The sequence below is a fragment of the Lolium rigidum genome, unplaced genomic scaffold, assembly GCF_022539505.1.
Source record: "Lolium rigidum isolate FL_2022 unplaced genomic scaffold, APGP_CSIRO_Lrig_0.1 contig_1215_1, whole genome shotgun sequence".
NCBI lineage: Eukaryota > Viridiplantae > Streptophyta > Magnoliopsida > Poales > Poaceae > Lolium > Lolium rigidum.
The window spans coordinates 7,869-15,736 of NW_025899820.1; positions in this window are offsets into that span (position 1 = coordinate 7,869).

The following is a 7,868-nucleotide window of genomic DNA, read 5'->3' on the forward strand; positions in this document are numbered from 1 at the left end:
AAAGCATGAACTGATATGCGTTTTCCAAATCGCCCAGCAAATGGCTACCATGCCGGCGATCTGGACATTACAGCTCACATGGGAAAACTGTGGCATCCACCAGAAGAACTGTGCAAAACATCCAGGTCGAGTGGAGGCACCCACAGCCATCCCCACCAGGCTCCAAACATAAGTAGCTGCATGGAAAGAAAAGAAAAGATGCAGAATAGATTCATTTGTGGAGCAAAATTGGCAAAGTGGGTCACCAGTCCAATTTCTTTTCAACAAGTTGTCTTTAGTGGCTATTGCATCGTGCCAAATTAATCAACCAGAGCCAGATTTTGATTTTCAAGGGGATTTTGCTTTTCCACAAGTGCTTGAAGGATCTATCCATCCCATTTCTGCATATCTGTTTGTACATACTTTTAACAGTGAATTGCCTGTTTTTTGTCCACTTCCATTTTGGCTTATCTATTCCTTCAGAAAGATTCCTTTGATTCAAAATATTCACCAGCCCACACCACTGTATCTGTAAATCCACAGATAGCCATCTCCTAAAAGAAAGTCTCCAACCCCTGTGAGCAGCATCAGCCACAGAGATAGTCTGTTCATTGCAGATGTCATAGATCTCTGGAAATTTGTGCATTAGTGGTGTGTGACCACACCAAGCATCCCTCCAGGAACTGGTTCTACAGCCATTCCCCACAGCCATCCTCCTGCCACATAAGTAAATGTCTCTGACATGGAGCATATCAGACCACCTTGAAGATTCACTACTTCTACGTCTGGCCCACTGAATTCCTGCTTCCCCCAAGTATTTTCTTCTCATGAATTGTTGCCAAGGACCCTCCTCATTTTCCAATTTCCAAAACCACTTGCACATCAAACTTATGTTGAATTTGTGCAAATCCTTGACCCCCAGGCCCCCTTTACATTTTGGTTTACAAATCCACCTCCATTTGACAAAATGATACTTTCTCTTGTTTGTATCACCAACCCAGAAGAAGGCCTGATGCGTGTAGTTGACACGTCCATTGGGAACCCCAAGAGGAAGGTGTGATACGCACAGCAGCAAGTTTCCCTCAGTAAGAAACCAAGGTTTATCGAACCAGTAGGAGTCAAGAAGCACGTTGAAGGTTGATGGCGGCGGAGTGTAGTGCGGCGCAACACCAGGGATTCCGGCGCCAACGTGGAACCTGCACAACACAATCACAGAACTTTGCCCCAACGTGACAGTGAGGTTGTCAATCTCACCGTCTTGCTGTAAACAAAGGATTAAACGTATTGTGTGGAAGATGATGATTGTTTGCGAAGAACAGTAAAGAACAATTGCAGTAGATTGTATTTCAGATGTAAAGAATAAGACCGGGGTCCACAGTTCACTAGTGGTGTCTCTCCCATAAGATAAGCAGATGTTGGGTGAACAAATTACGGTTGGGAAATTGACAAATAAAGAAGGCATAACAATGCACATACATATATCATGATGAGTACTATGAGATTCAATCGGGGCATTACGACAAAGTACATAGACCGCTATCCAGCATGCATCTATGCCTAAAAAGTCCACTTTCAGGTTATCATCCGAACCCCTTCCAGTATTAAGTTGTAAACAACGGACAATTGCATTAAGTATGGTGCGTAATGTAATCAACACAAATATCCTTAGACAAAGCATCGATGTTTTATCCCTAGTGGCAACAAGCACATCCACAACCTTAGAACTTTCTATCACTCGTCCCAGATTTAATGGAGGCATGAACCCACTATCGAGCATAAATACCCCCTCTTGGAGTCACAAGTATCAACTTGGCCGAGCCTCTACTAGCAACGGAGAGCATGCAAGAACATAAATAACATATATGATAGATTGATAATCAACTTGACATAGTATTCAATATTCATCGGATCCCAACAAACACAACATGTAGGATTACAAATAGATGATCTTGATCATGATAGGAAGCTCACAAGATCTAACATTTTAGCACAATGAGGAGAAGACAACCATCTAGCTACTTCTATGGACCCATAGTCCAGGGGTGGACTACTCACACATCGATCCGGAGGCGATCATGGCGATGAAGAGACCTCCGTGAGATGATTCCCCTCTCCGGCAGGGTGCCGGAGGCGATCTCCTGAATCCCCTGAGATGGGATAGGCGGCGGCGACGTCTCTGGAAGGTTTTCCGTATCGTGGCTCTCGGTACTGGGGGTTTCGCGACGAAGACCTGAAGTAGGCGGAAGGACAGAGTCGGGAGGGTCACGGGGGGCCTACACAACAGGCCGGCGCGGCCAAGGCTTGGGCCGCGCTGCCTTGTTGTGTCGCCACCTCGTGGCCCCACTTCGTTTCCTCTTCGGACTTCTGGAAGCTTCGTGGAAAAATAGGCCCCTGGGCGTTGATTTCGTCCAATTCCGAGAATATTTCCTTACTAGGATTTCTGAAATCAAAAACAGCAGAAAACAGCAACTGGCTCTTCGGCATCTCGTCAATAGGTTAGTGCCGGAAAATGCATAATAATGACATATAATGTGTATAAAACATGTAAGTATCATCATAAAAGTAGCATGGAACATAAGAAATTATAGATACGTTTGGGACGTATCAAGCATCCCCAAGCTTAGTTCCTACTCGCCCTCGAGTAGGTAAACGATAACAAAGATAATTTCTGAAGTGACATGCTATCATAATCTTGATCATACTATTGTAAAGCATATGAGATGAATGCAGCGATTCGAAGCAATGATGAAGATAATGAGCAAACAAATGAATCATATAGCAAAGACTTTTCATGAATAATACTTTCAAGACAAGCATCAATAAGACTTGCATAAGAGTTACTCATAAAGCAATAAATTCAAAGTAAAGGCATTGAAGCAACACAAAGGAAGATATAAGTTTCAGCGGTTGCTTTCAACTTCAACATATATATCTCATGGATAATTGTCAACACAAAGCAATATAACAAGTGCAATAAGTAAACATGTAAGAATCAATGCACACAGTTGATACAAGTGTTTGCTTCTGGGATAGAAAGAATAGGCAAACTGACTCAACAATAAAGTAAAAGATAGGCCCTTCGCAGAGGGAAGCATTGATTACTATATTTGTGCTAGAGGTTTTCATTTTGAAAACAAGAAACAATTTTGTCAACGGTAGTAATAAAGCATATGTGTTATGTATAAAATATCTTATAAGTTGCAAGCCTCATGCATAGTATACCAATAGTGCTCGCACCTTGTCCTAATTAGCTTGGATTAACACGGATTATCATTGCATAGCATATGTTTCAACCAAGTGTCACAAAGGGGTACCTCTATGCCGCCTGTACAAAGGTCTAAGGAGAAAGCTCGCATTGGATTTCTCGCTTTTGATTATTCTCAACTTAGACATCCATACCGGGACAACATAGACAACAAATAATGGACTCCTCTTTAATGCATAAGCATTCAACAACAATTAATATTCTCATAAGAGATTGAGGATTAATTGTCCACACTGAAACTTCCACCATGAATCATGGCTTTAGTTAGCGGCCCAATGTTCTTCTCTAACAGTATGCATACTCAAACCATATGATCATGAAAATCGCCCTTACTTCAGACAAGACGAACATGCATAGCAACTCACATGATATTCAACAAAGGTAAAAGAGTTGATGGCGTCCCCAGAAACATGGTTACCGCTCAACAAGCAACTTATTAAGAAATAAGATACATAAGTACATATTCTTCACCACAATAGTTTTTAAGGCTATTTGTCCCATGAGCTATGTATTGCAAAGACAAAGAATAGAAATTTTAAAGGTAGCACTCAAGTAATGTACTTTGGAATGGCGGAGAAATACCATTTAGTAGGTAGGTGTGGTGGACACAAATGGCATGGTTATTGGCTCAAGGATTTGGATGCACGAGAAGAATTCCTCTCAATACAAGGCTAGGCTAGCAAGGTTGTTTGAAGCAAACTCAAGTATAAAAGGTGCAGCAAAGATCACATATGAACATATTGTAACTATTATAAGACTTTACATTGTCTCCTTGTTGTTCAAACACCTCAACCAGAAAATATCTAGACTCTAGAGATCAATCATGCAAACCAAATTTTAACAAGCTCTATGTAGTTATTCATTAATGGGTACAAGGTACATGATACAAGAGCTTAAACATGATCTATATGAGCACAACAATTGCCAAGTATCACATTATTCAAGACATTATACCATTTACCACATGCGGCATTTTCCGTTTCCAACCATATAACAATGAATGAAATAGTCCAACTTTCGCAATGAACATTAAAGATGAAGCTAAGAACACATGTGTTCATACGAAACAACGGAGCGTGTCTCTCTCCCAAACAAAGAATGCTAGGATCCGATTTATTCAAACAAAAACAAAAACAAAAACAAACAGACGCTCCAAGTAAAGCACATAAGATGTGACGGAATAAAAATATAGTTTCACTAGAGGAAGCTGATAAGTTGTCGATGAAGAAGGGATGCCTTGGGAATCCCCAAGCTTAGACGCTTGAGTCTTCTTAAAATATGCAGGGATGAACCACGGGGGCATCCCCAAGCTTTGACTTTTCACTCTTCTTGATCATATTGTATCATCCTCCTCTCTTGACCCTTGAAAACTTCCTCCACACCAAACTCAAAACAAACTCATTAGAGGGTCAGTGCATAATTCATATATTCAGAGGTGACATAATCATTCTTAACACTTCTGTACATTGCACAAGGCTACTGAAAGTTAATGGAACAAAGAAATCCATCAAACATAGCAAAACAGACAATGCGAAATAAAAGGCAGAATCTATCAAAACAGAACAGTCCGTAAAGACTAAATTTAAAGAGGCACCAGACTTGCTCAGATGAAAATGCCTAAATTGAATGAAAGTTGCGTACATATCTGAGGATCACGCACGTAAATTGGCAGAGTTTTATAAATTTTCTACAGGGACTACTGCTCAAATTCGTGACAGCAAGAAATCTGTTCTGCGCGAGCAATCCAAATCTAGTATTGGCTTTACTATCAAAGACTTTACTTGGCACAACAATGCAATAAAATTAAGATAAGGAGAGGTTGCTACAGTAGTAACAACTTCCAAGACTCAAATATAAAATAAAGTGCAGAAGTAAAATAATGGGTTGTCTCCCATAAGCGCTTTTCTTTAACGCCTTTCAGCTAGGCACAGAAAGTGTGTATCAAGTATTATCAAGAGATGAAGCATCAACATCAATAGGTATCTTAGATGCTCCCCCATCCGTAGTGGTGCTAAGGGCTTTGTCAATTTTATGCCTATAATAGCTTTTTGGCTTAGACACTTTAGAGGCATACATGAATTTTTGCTCCTTACCCACATAAGCTTTCTCCTTAAACTTAAGAGAAGAAAAGGTTGAACCCAAGGTTCCCATAGCTTCTTCAAGTTCACTAATCCTATGGGTTCGATTATCATGAGTAGCACAAGTTTCTAAAACAGCAATTCTCTCATTAATTCCTCCTAGAGATTTATCAAGTTTATCAGTGCTATTAAGTAATATTCCCAATTTAGTCTCAATACTTGGAAGATCTTTTTCTATGGCCTCCAACTTTTTCATGACATCCTCAAGAGAGATTTCAATTTTAGCTTCATTAACAGGTGGTATTCCAACTAGACTCTCAATAATGCAACTAGCTTCTAAAGCAGGAGTGCCTAGGAAATTACCTCCCGCAAGAGTATCAAGAACATACCTATTCCAACTAGAGATACCAACATAAAAGTTCCTAAGTAGTATAATAGTGGAGTGTTTCTTAACGCACCTATGATGAGCATCGCTAATTCTATACCAAGCATCTTTAAAACTTTCTCCCCCTTGTTGCTTAAAGGAACGAACTTCAACTTCCGGATTACTCATTTTTAGCGAGTAGTAAATAAAGCAAACTAAATAAAGTAAATGCAAGTAACTAATTTTTTTGTGTTTTTGATATAGAGAACAAGACAGTAAATAAAGTAAAACTAGCAACTAATTTTTTTGTGTGTTTTTTATATAAGAGCAAACAAAGCAGTAAATAAAATAAAGCAAGACAAAAACAAAGTAAAGAGATTGGATGTGGAAGACTCCCCTTACAGCGTGTCTTGATCTCCCCGGCAACGGCGCCAGAAATTTGCTTGATGCGTGTAGTTGACACGTCCGTTGAGAACCCCAAGAGGAAGGTGTGATGCGCACAGCAGCAAGTTTCCCTCAGTAAGAAACCAAGGTTTATCGAACCAGTAGGAGTCAAGAAGCACGTTGAAGATTGATGGCGACGGAGTGTAGTGCGGCGCAACACCAGGGATTCCGGCGCCAACGTGGAACCTGCACAACACAATCACAGAACTTTGCCCCAACGTGACAGTGAGGTTGTCAATCTCACCGGCTTGGTGTAAACAAAGGATTAAACATATTGTGTGGAAGATGATGATTGTTTGCGAAGAACAGTAAAGAACAATTGTAGTAGATTGTATTTCAGATGTAAAGAATAGGACTGGGGTCCACAGTTCACTAGTGGTGTCTCTCCCATAAGATAAGCAGATGTTGGGTGAACAAATTACAGTTGGGCAATTGACAAATAAAGAAGGCATAACAATGCACATACATATATCATGATGAGTACTATGAGATTTAATCGGGGCATTACGACAAAGTACATAGACCGCTATCCCAGCATGCATCTATGCCTAAAAAGTCCACTTTCAGGTTATCATCCGAACCCCTTCCAGTATTAAGTTGTAAACAACAGACAATTGCATTAAGTATGGTGCGTAATGTATTCAACACAAATATCCTTATACAAAGCATCAATGTTTTATCCCTAGTGGCAACAGCACATCCACAACCTTAGAACTTTCTATCACTGTCCCAGATTTAATGGAGGCATGAACCCACTATCGAGCATAAATACCCCCTCTTGGAGTCACAAGTATGAACTTGGCTAGAGCCTCTACTAGCAACGGAGAGCATGCAAGAACATAAATAACATATATGATAGATTGATAATCAACTTGACATAGTATTCAATATTCATCGGTTCCCAACAAACACAACATGTAGGATTACAAATAGATGATCTTGATCATGTTAGGCAGCTCACAAGATCTAACATGATAGCACAATGAGGAGAAGACAACCATCTAGCTACTGCTATGGACCCATAGTCCAGGGGTGGACTACTCACACATCGATCCGGAGGCGATCATGGCGATGAAGAGACCTCCGGGAGATGATTCCCCTCTCCGGCAGGGTGCAGGAGGCGATCTTCTGAATCCCCCGAGATGGGACTGGCGGCGGCGGCGTCTCTGGAAGGTTTTCCGTATCGTGGCTCTCGGTACTGGGGGTTTCGCGACGAAGACCTTAAGTAGGCGGAAGGGTAGAGTCGGGAGGGTCACGGGGGGCCCACACAACAGGCCGGCGCGGCCAAGGCTTGGGCCGCGCCGCCTTGTTGTGTCGCCACCTCGTGGCCCCACTTCGTTTTCTCTTCGGACTTCTGGAAGCTTCGTGGAAAAATAGGCCCCTGGGCGTTGATTTCGTCCAATTCCGAGAATATTTCCTTACTAGGATTTCTGAAACCAAAAACAGCAGAAAACAAGCAATCGGCTCTTCGGCATCTCGTCAATAGGTTAGTGCCGGAAAATGCATAATAATGACATATAATGTGTATAAAACATGTAAGTATCATCATAAAAGTAGCATGGAACATAAGAAATTATAGATACGTTTGGGACGTATCAAGGACCTAATAGGTTTTGTGATTGCTTCAATAGTTGTCTTGTGTAGCAGTCTCATGGACATCTGATACACTGCACTATTGATAGGCAAGAGTCGATTTTAATCAATCTACCACCAATGAACATAGCTCCACCCATCCAAC